We start from the raw sequence: 13,356 nt of genomic DNA, 5'->3' as shown, positions 1-13,356 counted from the left end.
CGGCCCCTCTACCCATGCCTCTCTCGAATACGTAATACACACACATACCTCTCTACGCCCTGCCAAATGCATCAACTACACATTCACACATGTTACATCACGTACCCCATTGATCTAAAAAGCCCTCTCTTCACGTTTATTTTGCATACAACATTCCTTTTTAATAAAGTGTGGCCAAAAAATTATTTTAGAATTTCTACATATATACAACATTGCAAAGTTACATGGAGGAGTACAAACGCTAATTTGCATTGCATGGTGCCCACAATGATATTTATTCCGCACTATGAATTTGTATATTTTTATACTATATAAAAAGTTAGTCATAATGAAGAGAAACGAAGAGCATCTCTCTCTCCATCGCATACCCCCCCTCTACGCCCCTTTCACGTATGCACACAAACTATCTCCAGGTCCTCTAAAAGTAAGCCCCCAACACATTCACACATGTTTCATCTTTCTCTCGTGATATATACAATGACGATCATTGTATTTGAAGCGAAAGCACGATATGTACATTGGACTTCAGGATCCACTCATTACGGTCACCATTTATGTTTAGTGGTTATTATACAGTCACAGGCTCACTGTACAACTCTGTATTTGCTCAAGACATGACTAGTTGACCAGTTAAACGCTCCACATGGCACCTCTAGTGTTGCATCACATTATCTCAGTACCATCGTGCCCACCTATCGACTTGTATCTACTCTACATCTACACTCTTATAAAATACACTCTTATAAAAAACAGAGTTGGTGATGATGGTGTGCCTGCCATCCTGCAATATAGGCCGTCCGATTTATATCTGATAGATAGGAAAGAAACTATGGCAATTTTGCAAAAAGGTACCCACACACCTCTCCACATTTGCAAATAAGGCCTTCCCTCGTTGATCGTTTTCTCTCACAAGATAAACTAGTCATACAAATGCATCTTGATGTTACGTGCAACGCACGAGCATCTTGCTAGTAAGAATGAAAACAAACGACAAAATAATATTGGACGGTGGTTCAAAGTCATGACCGCGGGCACAGTGGACAAGGTGGCCTTGTATTGGTATGCTGAGCCGTCTGTTTTAACACACAGGAGCTGGTGTGGTGATTATACACACACGCACGCATGCACACAAACTGCATGCACGCAAAACACACACAAACACATGCACCCACGCACGCACGCAACAGTCACACGTACACACGCAGCCACGCACGCACGCAACACTCACACGCACACACGCACGCATGCATGCACACACCAGTACACCACACAACCAACACACACTCTCACGCTCAAGTGCTCAACCTACACGTGCATGCGCACACATCAGGCCCTGATAGACACATACACAACCAGGTGATTCCCGCGCACGGGTTGGAGTCTTGTCGCGCCTGCGTAAATTTGTGTTTATCTGACCTTTTCCCTATGCGAGCTGACACATGGGACCCACAAGGAACGTGATCAATTTAACTAGTCAACATGGCACCACACAGACTATTTGGCCGATCAACATAGTGCAATCCAATGCTGAACCGTGAGCAAGTGACCGTATAATCACCGCAAAACGTATATAGTGACCGTAATCAGCTTCTTCTGAAGTTCGGTGACCGTATTACACTTTTCTCTCTGTAGGCCCTCCAAAACTACATCTCTACACGTTCTCGCATGTTACATCTAACAACTATGCAATACAGCACTACTACTACACTCTAACACAATAAATCGTATGTGTTTTTAGTTTTACTAGATATCATATTGTTACTTAATTATTCAGTTTGCATACATTAAAATTGCCTTTGAAATGTATGGCCAGTATCATCTACCGCGTTGGAAAAATCCCGCTCTTTCCTGTTTAATCGGGTTTGTATCGATGGATCGTGCAAAACAACAAAACTATAGTACTATACAGTACAAGTTGTAGGAGATATGCCCTAGAGTCAATAATAAATGCTATTAGTTATATCCATGTTCATAATTATGTTTATGTTCCATGCTATAACTGATGTGGTTCCCGAGCCCGTATATCCATAAAGGATCTGGGGAAAACCCATGTGCACGTGTGGAATAATAAACGGTAAAATGTATTCCTAGTCATGCCTCTAAGACTAGCTCAAGTGTTGCATGATGATTATGTTTTCCCAATCATGGGCATGTCTATGCCAGCAACTTTGAGGGCACAATGTTAAGAGAACATTTGTGTTAAATCGACCCGGATTGATGTTATGCTATGAGATTCATTCATCACAAGTTAATGGTAAATAACACAGAGATGGTTAACGTTTGCATAACTCCTTAGACCATGAGAGTATCGAGTTTCTTCATGCTTGCTTCATGAACTTTGGGGTTTGTTAAACGTCATACGTAAATGGGTGGCTATTACGGCGGCTTACGGTTCATGGAAAAGTATGTCAAGTAACTTGATAGCTCAAGATTGGGATTTGCTCCTCCGACGACGGAGAGATATCTCTGGGCCCTCTCGGTGTTACGGTATCCATCATCGTCTGGCCAGACACTTTGTGATTTGATCACGGGGATGCCGGAACATGGTAACGAGAGAAGAGAACAATACCGGTAACGAGGTAACTAGCATAGTGGACAAGTTGTTGATCCATGGGAATGCCAAGATGTCTCACCTTGGGTATTTGTAACATATCGCTAAGCAACAGGAATAGCACACAACAACTGGAGGTTCACTCGAATATTCATTTGTGTGGGTATAGGGGTCAGTATGGGTGTCCACGACTCCGATGTTGATCATTGATCGGAAAGGGTTCCGGTCATGTCTATACTTCACCGAACCTATAGGGTCACACGCTTAAGGGTCATCTATCTGTTGAATACTAGACAAGGAGTCTGAGATAAAATCACCGAAAAAGTTTCGGACACCGGAAAAGTTTCAGACAACGGAAAAGGTTCCGCAGAGAGAGGTCATTGGATGAGTTTCGGTGAAACTGAAAAGTTGTTTCAGGGGATACCATTAAGTCAAATTGGTTTCGGCACATGCCTGATAATTCTTGGAGGGTGCCAGAATCATTCTGGAAGCTTTCTGGAATTTTCCGGGATAATAACCGGATATGCTCCAGAGCTGTCGGAACCACTTCAGATGCTTTTCGCAGATAAAAATCACTAAACCGGAATTGTTTCGGAACGCGTTGAAAATCATTTTGGTGGGTACTGGAAATGTTCTAAGCCCACATAAATATTTTTAGTTGGAACGGACGCTGAAAAATGTCGTCGTGAATAGTGAAAGTGCTTTTTGGGATATTTTATGGAAATCCACCTTTTGGGGCTTTGCCCAAAAGATCTAGGGATGACATGGAAGGGTGGGCACCTCCTTTTGGGGCGCCCCACAAGGGGTGGGACGTTCATGGGTGCAGCTCATCCATGGGGCCCCACTTGTCCCTTGTTTTCACTCTTTAGGTCCTTGGGAAGGACTCCATTTCATGTGGGTTTTGGGTTTTCTTGTAAAACCACCCTACCCCTTGGGATTTCCTATAAATAGAGGTGGGGGGGGGGGCAGCCCTCCACTCTCATCCCTTGCTATCATACACATGCCATGCATTATCTGGCTTCTTCTCTCCCTCCCATGAAAAGAGTTTCGTAGAGCCGTAAGGCTGTCTGGGTTCCGGTAGGAACTAGTTCTGGACGGCAAAGCCCTGCCAGATAGATGACACAGTATGTGTGCAACTCTGTAGATAGATCATAGTTTCGGTCTTAGTTCGTGAGTGCCTCCCGGAGGGTTGTCCGAGTGACCGTTCAAGTTTCGAAGGTCCTTCCAAAGGGTTGTCTGCGACACCGTCCGGGGGGCTGTTCGACCGCCTCCCGGAGGGCTGTCTGAGGAGCAGATGAGGGTATACATCCTCGCGGTTGGGAGGTTGTAAATCCTAGCTGCGGGGATCTGCACCGTCGATCATCAGTGACTCTAGTTCCTGCTGCGCTATGAGTCGGTAACAAAAATGATCAAACCATGTATGCAGTCTCCATAATGGTCCTGAGCTGGTGCGTAGGTCGGAATTTTTTTGTTTTCTGCTGCGTTACCCTACAGTGGTATCAGATCCATGCTATGCGTAGATGCAGGTTGAGATCTAGAATACATGGAGATGTATGGGTACTGCATAATATAATTTTGGAGTAGATGAGATCTATTGCTGAAAATTATTTATGCGGGTGACAGATGAAATCTGTTACCCGACGTTCTTGTTGCTTCCCTAAAATTTGCGTTTGCTCAATGTTGAGACAACATGGTGGAATTTGACAAAGTTCTGGCAATCCGTGATCCTGATTGATCATGGAAGTGCTATCAGTTCTTTGGGTTCTGCTGTAGTCAAAAGAAAGATGAAATTCGCAGATGAAAGGGCATTGCGGATATGATCTGCACGGGGGTCATGCGTATGACGAAGTTTAGTATGGGGCTCGAGATTTAATTATCTCGTGTTTCATACACCCCGAGATGTTAATCTAGCAACTTGAATAAGCATACTTGATGATAAAATGTTGGTAGCTGCAGTTTAAGTCGAAACCTTAGAAGCCACGAAAATCAAGTTTTTGCATGAACCGATTAGAAACGTCTAACTTGGTTTTACAGGAGGGTTTGCATGTGCATGTGATATGGTATAGCAATGCTCATATTCAATTTGATTATGTATGAGATGACTATATGATGTAATTATCATGACCTGTGTGTCATGATTCGGCATGATGGCTGGAGCCATATGATTGCACTTTAATGACCTGCGAGTCAACCTTAAGTAATGCATTTATTTTATCCGCCATGGAGATAGCGATATTATCTGGTGCATCGACAAGGTGGTGGCAACCTTCACGAAGGTGAAGACCGACGTGAATGCCGAAGACGAAGAAATGAAAGACTTCTCCGTCAGAAAGGGCTATACCATATCATGCTATTATGAATTGCCTGAGATGTTTATCCCTTATGATGCACCCTTCTTGATTGCGTGGTAGTCGCTTTTTATTAGGGTGATCTCTCACTAAAATATCAAGTAGTTAGTGTTCTCCCAAGTGTAGCACCGTCACGGCACCTATCTTTTTGGGGTGCGCCATGGATGCATGGGTACAAACGATTAGAGAAGTGTGAGGCGGGTGAGGTCAGACCTCACAGCAATATCACTTGGTTGTCTTGACGTTCATGGCAGGATCGTCCTGAGCTCGGAACACACGCATCGAAAGATGACCCAGAGTCACATAGAGATGTGATCGGCAAGTTGGCCTACCGATTAAAATTCCCGTTATGAGATGATGATTCTATGGCGACGAATTGAAGTCTGGATCTTGTATCACTCAAAATTAATTATGAGAGATATTGATTTGAGTGGGAGCGCACTGTTGAATTAACATGTTCAATTCTCAGTGCAATTAATTATGAACACTGTCTAAGTGTTTCTTGCAAAATAGTTATAGAATAATGGCTCGCGTTTCCACCTTCCCTGATAAAATTGAATAGCTGTTAAATATCTAGTTAAAACTTTATGGTTGGTAACGTAATGTGAGGATTGTCCATTTGTCCTCAAAAGTGTCGAGAAGGACTTTGTCCTATTGCATGCTTTCGGTATCCTCCCGCAAATGCTATGGATGATGAGACTCTCGTCCTTCGATCCAAAAGCTAGAATTCCGTTACGCTCAAGTGCAAAATGTTTGCTTCCATGAGACCCGAACTTTGAAAGTTTGGGATAGTTATGTGATATTCATGAAACTGAAAATCGTTTTCAGATACAAACAAAGCAATGTTTGTTTGCAAAGGATTAGTAAAGTATTTACTGGGCATTTGACTAATAAGAAAGGGATCCAGAAGAACGCCTGTCATATAATGAAAGGTGAATAAAACAACAACTTAAAGAGAAAGGAAGTGTCCAAAGGGTGTTAGTATGACTTACATGCCTAGGAAGTCCGGGGCTAATGCCACTCTTAAGTTGGGTGCTTCTTTTGCGAGTAGGAGAAATACTAAAAGTTAAACTGTTAGAAGTATAAAGGCAGAAAGAAAGATGACTGGAATATCCAGCTCATGTATGAATGTCATACAAGTTTTTGATGTATAGTAGGCTGGTCAAAGATATAGTTCTTGGGAATTATGGTTAAATATGTTAATCACTAATTCTTGGGTATTGTGAGTTAATCACAAAGATACCCGCTCGATTGCATTCTGTTGCGAATCAATGTAAGAGCTACTATGGCCTAAAAAGATTAGCCAGGAATGAGGTTTTAATACGTGTTGGGAACATAGTAAAAGTTACTATACCTTTCATCGGTGTATTACCTATGTATTTTCTTTCATAATTCATTTTAGAGTTTCATACACTCTAGTCCTTTGCACAAGGTATCTTGCAAGAAGGTTGTTCATAAGATAAATTTTTGTTCAGTATTATGAATAAACATAAGGGCCATACTTTCATTGTGAATGAAATGTATGTTATGAATAATGATATTAATATATTACCTCTGTGTTTACTTTCATAATTCATTCTAGAGTTTCTTACACTCTAGCCCATTGCACAATGTTTATTGCAAAATGGTTGTTCATAAAAGAATAATTGTTGTTCAGTATTATGAATAACATGAAGGGCCATGCTTCCATCCAAGATGAGATGTATGTTATGAATATTGATGGTAAAATGATACATCCATACGCTGACGCTAAATGTCACAAGACTATGAGAATAACACACATGTGTGGCACTGCATTTGGTCACATTGGAGAAACCCGCATAGAAAAATTCCATTATGATGGATTTTGAATTCATTTGATTCTGAATCTTCTGACACTTGCAACTTTCCTCTGAAAAGTGAAGTGACTGAAATACCGTTCACAGGCCATAAGGAACGGGCAACAAACTTATTGGTGATCATACATTTTGATGTGTGTAGTTCAATAAATGTTGTTGCAAGTGGTGGATTTATTTATCTTCGGAAATGACTCAAGTAGATATAGGGATATTTACTTGATGAGACGTAAGTCTGGATCTTTTGAAATCATTCGAAAGGTTTTCAAAAATGAAGTCGAAGTTATTATAACAAGAAAATTATGTTTCTGCAATTTGATTGCAGAAAGGAATATTTGAGTTACATTTAGCGAATGTCTGATGAGTTGTGAAAGGGGTTTCATAACTTGCACCTCCCGGAACACCACTGCAAGTGGAAAGTCCATGGAGATGTAATCTAACCATTTATGACATGGTAAGGTCAAAGATGACATAAATAAATTTGCCATTATCCCTTTTAAAGTGATGCTTTAGAGACTGCGGCTTTTACACTGAAAAGAGCTACATCGGGTCTGTTGAAATGAAGCCATGGTATGGTACGCCAAACCATGTTATATCTTTTCTTAACATTTGGAATATGGGGCTTGTGTAAAAGGTTACAAACCTATTCGAAATCAGACAAGTGCTACTTTGTAGGTTATACCAAAATGTTGGGTATTCCTCCCTCACTATACTGAGGCAAATAGTTTTGCCGCGAAACGGTGTGCTTTTAAAGAGAATGGTTCTTTCAAAAAGGTGAGTGGGAGAATAGTGCAACTCGACGAGATAAACAGTATCTTCGTCATCAGATCAAAGGAAAGAGACCTTGGAAGTAATTCCAGAGTTTCCTACTATGACTGATATGGAAGTCTCTACAATAAAATGTATGAACTTCGGTCGAACTTGCAGCTGAACTACGTAGGCAAGGCTCGTGCAAACCTCTCAGGTGTGCAAATGAGATATTGTTGTTAGACAACATTATACCTATGATACACAAGGAAGCGTTGATGGGCCCTGACTCCGGAATTGGATAAATGCCAATACAACCCGAGTTAGTTTCCGTATAAGTGATTCAAGATTAAAACCTTGATACACCTTTCGTAAGACTTAGAGTCTAACGAATAATTATGGAACTTAAAACTGATATGGATAAAAATGTTTTATCCATAAAGCTCGACTTGTTGAAATAACAAGTTCAAGAGTTGACTATGATGAGGTTGTTTTCATTGTAGCGATGCTTAAAGTCGGTTCGGGTTGAACTAGCAATTAATACATATTTCAATCATGAGATATGGAACATGGATGACAATAGGATTTCCATCTGATGGAAATGAAACCAAGGACTTGCATGTGTTACAGTCCAAGGCATTTTGTCTATCCAGAGGATGCTAGTAAGGGTGCAAACTTCAGAGTTCCAACGATGGACAGAAGAAAGCAAAATGGAGTTGGAATCTTCGTGCTTTGATGAAATGGTCAAAGGGGTTTGACTTCATCAATGGGTAACAAAGATGCTTGTAATTCAAGAAAGTAAGTGGGAGCGTAATAATATTCCTAAAAACCTTGTGTGCTTGACACATTGTTAATTGGAAATAAATTTCTTGACACGAATTAGGACTTCATTTGAAAATAGTTTTTTGATGAAGTGCTTAGGCTAAATAGCCTCAATATTAGGCATAATGATCTATGGAGATAGATTTACCTAATAGGGCTAAGCAATAAATACATATTGACAAGATGCTAAAACCATTTAGCACTAAGAACGACAAGGAGTGTTTCTTGCCGAAGTCACATGGAAAGAGTTTTTGCAAGAATCAGTGTCCCAAAAAACTTATGAGAAAATTACATGATGCAGATTCCACACACTTTTGTGTTTGGATTAATCATGTATTCCATGGTATGTAAAACAAACTAGATATGTTCGATACTCCCAAGGTGTTGCGAGTATGGATACTAAAGTGATCAAAGTACTGATCGTGGGACAACAATGAAAGATGTCATTGAGTACCAGAGTAAGTACTCATGATATGTTTTCTCGCAAGCGGAGATCATGAAGAGTTCGTTGTAAAATGTTACATCGATACAGTCTTCATCTTTTCTCCATGCGATTTTCGATTTAAGTTAAGGGTTTTGTGTAATACACAATATGGTGGCGCGATAGTTGGAAATTGTTCCCAACCGGATACTGTGGCGAATTCTTTAACAAATGACTAAGTATGTTGACGCTTTAAAAGTGACAAACAAGATGTTGAATCATATAGTTCATTCATGAACTTACTATGGTTCCAAGATGGCTTTTGTCAATGGGACACTACTGTAGGTAGTTTCTCCATAATTCAGTCTCAGGAATCCATGTTCGACCTGTGATTCACATACATAAAAGCCAAGTCTGCACAAAATATGAATTTTGTGAAAGAAAACGCGAGGATATGCAGAGATAGACACGGAGTTGAAGTTGTCAGATCCGATGGACATCAGGCTATAACACAAGCGAAGCATATTTACAACGGTGTGCCACAGGTGTGAAGTGCATTAGCATTAAACTAGATTATTGTCTCTAGTGCAAGTGGAAGTCTGTAGGAGATATGCCCTAGAGGCAATAATAAATGCTATTATTTATCTCCATGTTCATAATTATGTTTATGTTCCATGCTATAACTATTGTGGTTCCCGAGCCCGTATATCAATAAAGGCTCTAGGGAAAACCCATGTGCACATGTGGAATAATAAATGGTAAAATGTATTCCTAGTCATGCCTCTAAGACTAGCTCAAGTGTTGCATGACGATTATGTTTTCCCAATCATGGGCATGTCTATGCTAGCAACTTTGAGGGCACAATGTTAAGAGAACATTTGTGTTAAATCGACCCGGATTGATGTTATGCTATGAGATTCATTCATCACAAGTTAATGGTAAATAACACAGAGATGGTTAACGTTTGCATGATTCCTTAGACCATGATAGTATCGACTTTCTTCATGCTTGCTTCATGAACTTTGGGGGTTGTTAAACGTCATCCGTAAATGGGTGGCTATTACGGCGGCTTACGGGTTCATGGAAAAGTATGTCAAGTAACTTGCTAGCTCAAGATTGGGATTTGCTCCTTCGACGATGGAGAGATATCTCTGGGCCCTCTCGGTGTTATGGTATCCATCATCGTCTGGCCAGACACTTTGTGATTTGATCACGGGGATGCCAGAACATGTTAACGAGAAAAGAGAACAATACAGCTAACGAGGTAACTAGCATAGTGGACAAGTTGTTGATCCATGGGAATGCCAACATGTCTCACCTCGGGTATTTGTAACATATCGCGAAGCAACAGGAATAGCACATGGCAACTGGAGGTTCACTCGAATATTCATTCGTGTGGGTATAGGGGTCAATATGGGTGTCCACGGCTCCGATGTTGATCATTGATCGGAAAGGGTTCTGGTCATGTCTATACTTCACCGAACCTATAGCGTCACACGCTTAAGGGTCATCTATCTGTTGAATACAAGACAAGGAGTCTGAGAGAAAATCACCGAAAAAGGTTCCGCAAAGAGAGGTCATCGGATGAGTTTTGGTGAAACTGAAAAGTTGTTTCAGGGGATACCATTAAGTCCGATTGGTTTCGAGACATGCCTGATAATTCTTAGAGGGTGCCAGAATCATTCTCGAAGCTTTCTGGAATTTTCCGGGATAATAACCGGATATGCTCCGGAGCTGCCGGAACCACTTCAGATGCTTTTCACAGATAAAAATCACTAAACCGGAATTGTTTCTGAACGCGTTGAAAATCATTTTGGTGGGAACTGGAAATGTTCTAAGCCCACATAAATATTTTGAGTTCGAACGGACGCTGAAAAATGTCGTCGTGAATAGTGAAAGTGCTTTTTGGGATATTTTATGGAAAACCACCTTTTGGGGCTTTGCCCAAAAGATCTAGGGATGGCATGGAAGGGTGGGAACCTCCTTTTGGGGGGCCCCACAAGGGGTGGGACGTTCATGGGTGCAGCTCATCCATGGGGCCCCACTTGTCCCTTGTTTTCACTCTTTAGGTCCTTCGGAAGGACTCCATTTCATGTGGGTTTTGGTTTTTTTTGTAAAACCACCCTACCCCTTGGGATTTCCTATAAATAGAGGTGGAGGGGAAGCCCTCCACTCTCATCCCTTGCTCTCATACACATGCCATGCATTATCTGGCTTCTTCTCTCCCTCCCACGAAAAGAGTTTCGTAGAGCCGTAAGGCTGTCTGGGTTCCGGCAGGAACTAGTTCTGGACGGTGAAGCCCTGCCGGATAGATGACACCGTATGTGTGCAACTCTGTAGATAGATCGTAGTTTTGGTCTTAGTTCGTGAGTTCCTCCCGAAGGGCTGTCCGAGTGACCGTTCGAGTTTCGAAGGTCCTCCCGAAGGGCTGTCCGCGACACCGTCCGGGGGGCTGTTCGACCGCCTCCCGGAGGGCTGTCTGAGGAGCAGATGAGGGTATACATCCTCGCGGTTGGGAGGTTGTAAATCCTAGCTGCGGGGATCTGCACGGCTGATCATCATCGACTCTACTTCCCGCTGCGCTACTTATCGGTAACGAAAATGATCAAACCATGTATGCAGTCTCCATAGTGGTCCTGGGCTGATGCGTAGGTCGGAAATTTTTTGTTTTCTGCTGCGTTACCCTACACAAGTGACAGTTCACTGGGTCGTTGTGTCGTGTACTCCTCCATCGTAAGAGTGGAGTGCTCACTTTCATAAATCTTCTAGTCCCTTTCGCCGACATGTGGGACATCAAGCTACCGGGTCCACGTGCCATACCGGAATACAATGCAGAGCAGCCGGGGTGAAGCACCCCAGTCATGGCGCCGACGTAGTAATGAGCAATGAGGTGTCAAATCACAAAGCTGCATGATACGTCTCCAACGTATCTATAATTTTTGATTGCTCCATGCTACTTTATCTACTGTTTTAGGCAATATTGGGCTTTATTATCCACTTTTATATTATTTTTGGGACTAACCTATTAACCGGAGGCCCAGCCCAGATTTGCTGTTTTATGCCTATTTCAGTGTTTCGAGGAAAAGGAATATCAGACGGAGTCAAAACGGAATGAAATCAACTGGAGAAGTTAATTTCGGAAGGAAACCAACCTGATGGGCTTGGAGTGCACGTCAGGGGAGTCCCGGGCTGCCCACTAGGGTGGCGGGCACCCCCCTGGGCGCGCCCCCTACCTCGTGAGCACCCCGGAGGTCCACCGACGTACCCCCTGCACCCATATATACCTACGTACCCTAAAACTTCCAGAACAGAAGATAGATTGGGAGTTCCGCCGCTGCAAGCCTCTGTAGCCACAAAAAACCTCTCGGGAGCCCATTCCGGCGCCCTTCCGGAGGGGGGTCCCATCACCGGTGGCCATCTTCATCATCCCGGTGCTATCCATGACGAGGAGGGAGTAGTTCACCCTCGGGGCTGAGGGTATGTACCAGTAGCTATGTGTTTGATCTCTCTCTCTCGTGTTCTCTCTCGTGTTCCCTCTATGGCACGATCTTGATGTATCCCGAGCTTTGCTATTGTAGTTGGATCTTATGATGTTTCTCCCCCTCTACTCTCTTGTGATGAATTGAGTTTCCCCTTTGAAGTTATCTTATCGGATTGAGTCTTTATGAGAACACTTGATGTATGTCTTGCTGTGATTATCTGTGGTGACAATGGGATATCATGTGCCACTTGATGTATGTTTTGGTGATCAACTTGTGGGTTTCGTGACATTGGGAACCTATGCATAGGGGTTGGCACACGTTCTTGACTCTCCGATAGAAACTTTGGGGCACTCTTTGAAGTACTTTTATGTTGGTTGGATGAATCTAAGATTGTGTGATGCATATCGTATAATCATGCCCACGGATACTTGAGGTGACAATGGAGTATCTAGGTGACATTAGGGTTTTGGTTGATTTGTATCTTAAGGTGTTATTCTAGTACGAACTCTTTTATAGATTGATCCGAAAGAATAACTTTGAGGTGGTTTCGTACCCTACCATAATCTCTATGTTTGTTCTCCGCTATTAGTGGCTTTGGAGTGACTCTTTGTTGCATGTTGAGGGCTTGTTATATGATCTATCTATGTTATTATTGTTGAGAGAACTTACACTAGTGAAAGTATGAACCCTAGGCCTTGTTTCCTATCATTGCAATACCGTTTACACTCACTTTTATCATTAGTTACCTTGCTGTTTTCATTATTTCAGATTACAAAAACCTTTATCTACTATCTATTTTGCACTTGTATCACCATCTCTTCGCCAAACTAGTGCACCTATACAATTTACCATTGTATTGGGTGTGTTGGGGACACAAGAGACTCTTTGTTATTTGGTTGCAGGGCTGTTTGAGGGAGACCATCTTCATCCTACGCCTCCTACGGATTGATAAACCTTAGGTCATCCACTTGAGGGAAATTTGCTACTGTCCTACAAACCTGTGCACTTGCAGGCCCAACAACGTCTACAAGAAGAAGGTTGTGTAGTAGACATCAAGCTGTTTCTAGCGCCGTTACCGGGGAGGTTAGCGCTTGAAGGTATATCTTTAGATCTTGCAATCGAATCTTTTTGTTTCTTGTTTTAGCACTAG

The sequence above is a fragment of the Triticum dicoccoides genome, chromosome 3B, assembly GCF_002162155.2.
Source record: "Triticum dicoccoides isolate Atlit2015 ecotype Zavitan chromosome 3B, WEW_v2.0, whole genome shotgun sequence".
Classification (NCBI taxonomy): domain Eukaryota; kingdom Viridiplantae; phylum Streptophyta; class Magnoliopsida; order Poales; family Poaceae; genus Triticum; species Triticum dicoccoides.
Note: the sequence above shows the minus strand (reverse complement) of the source record.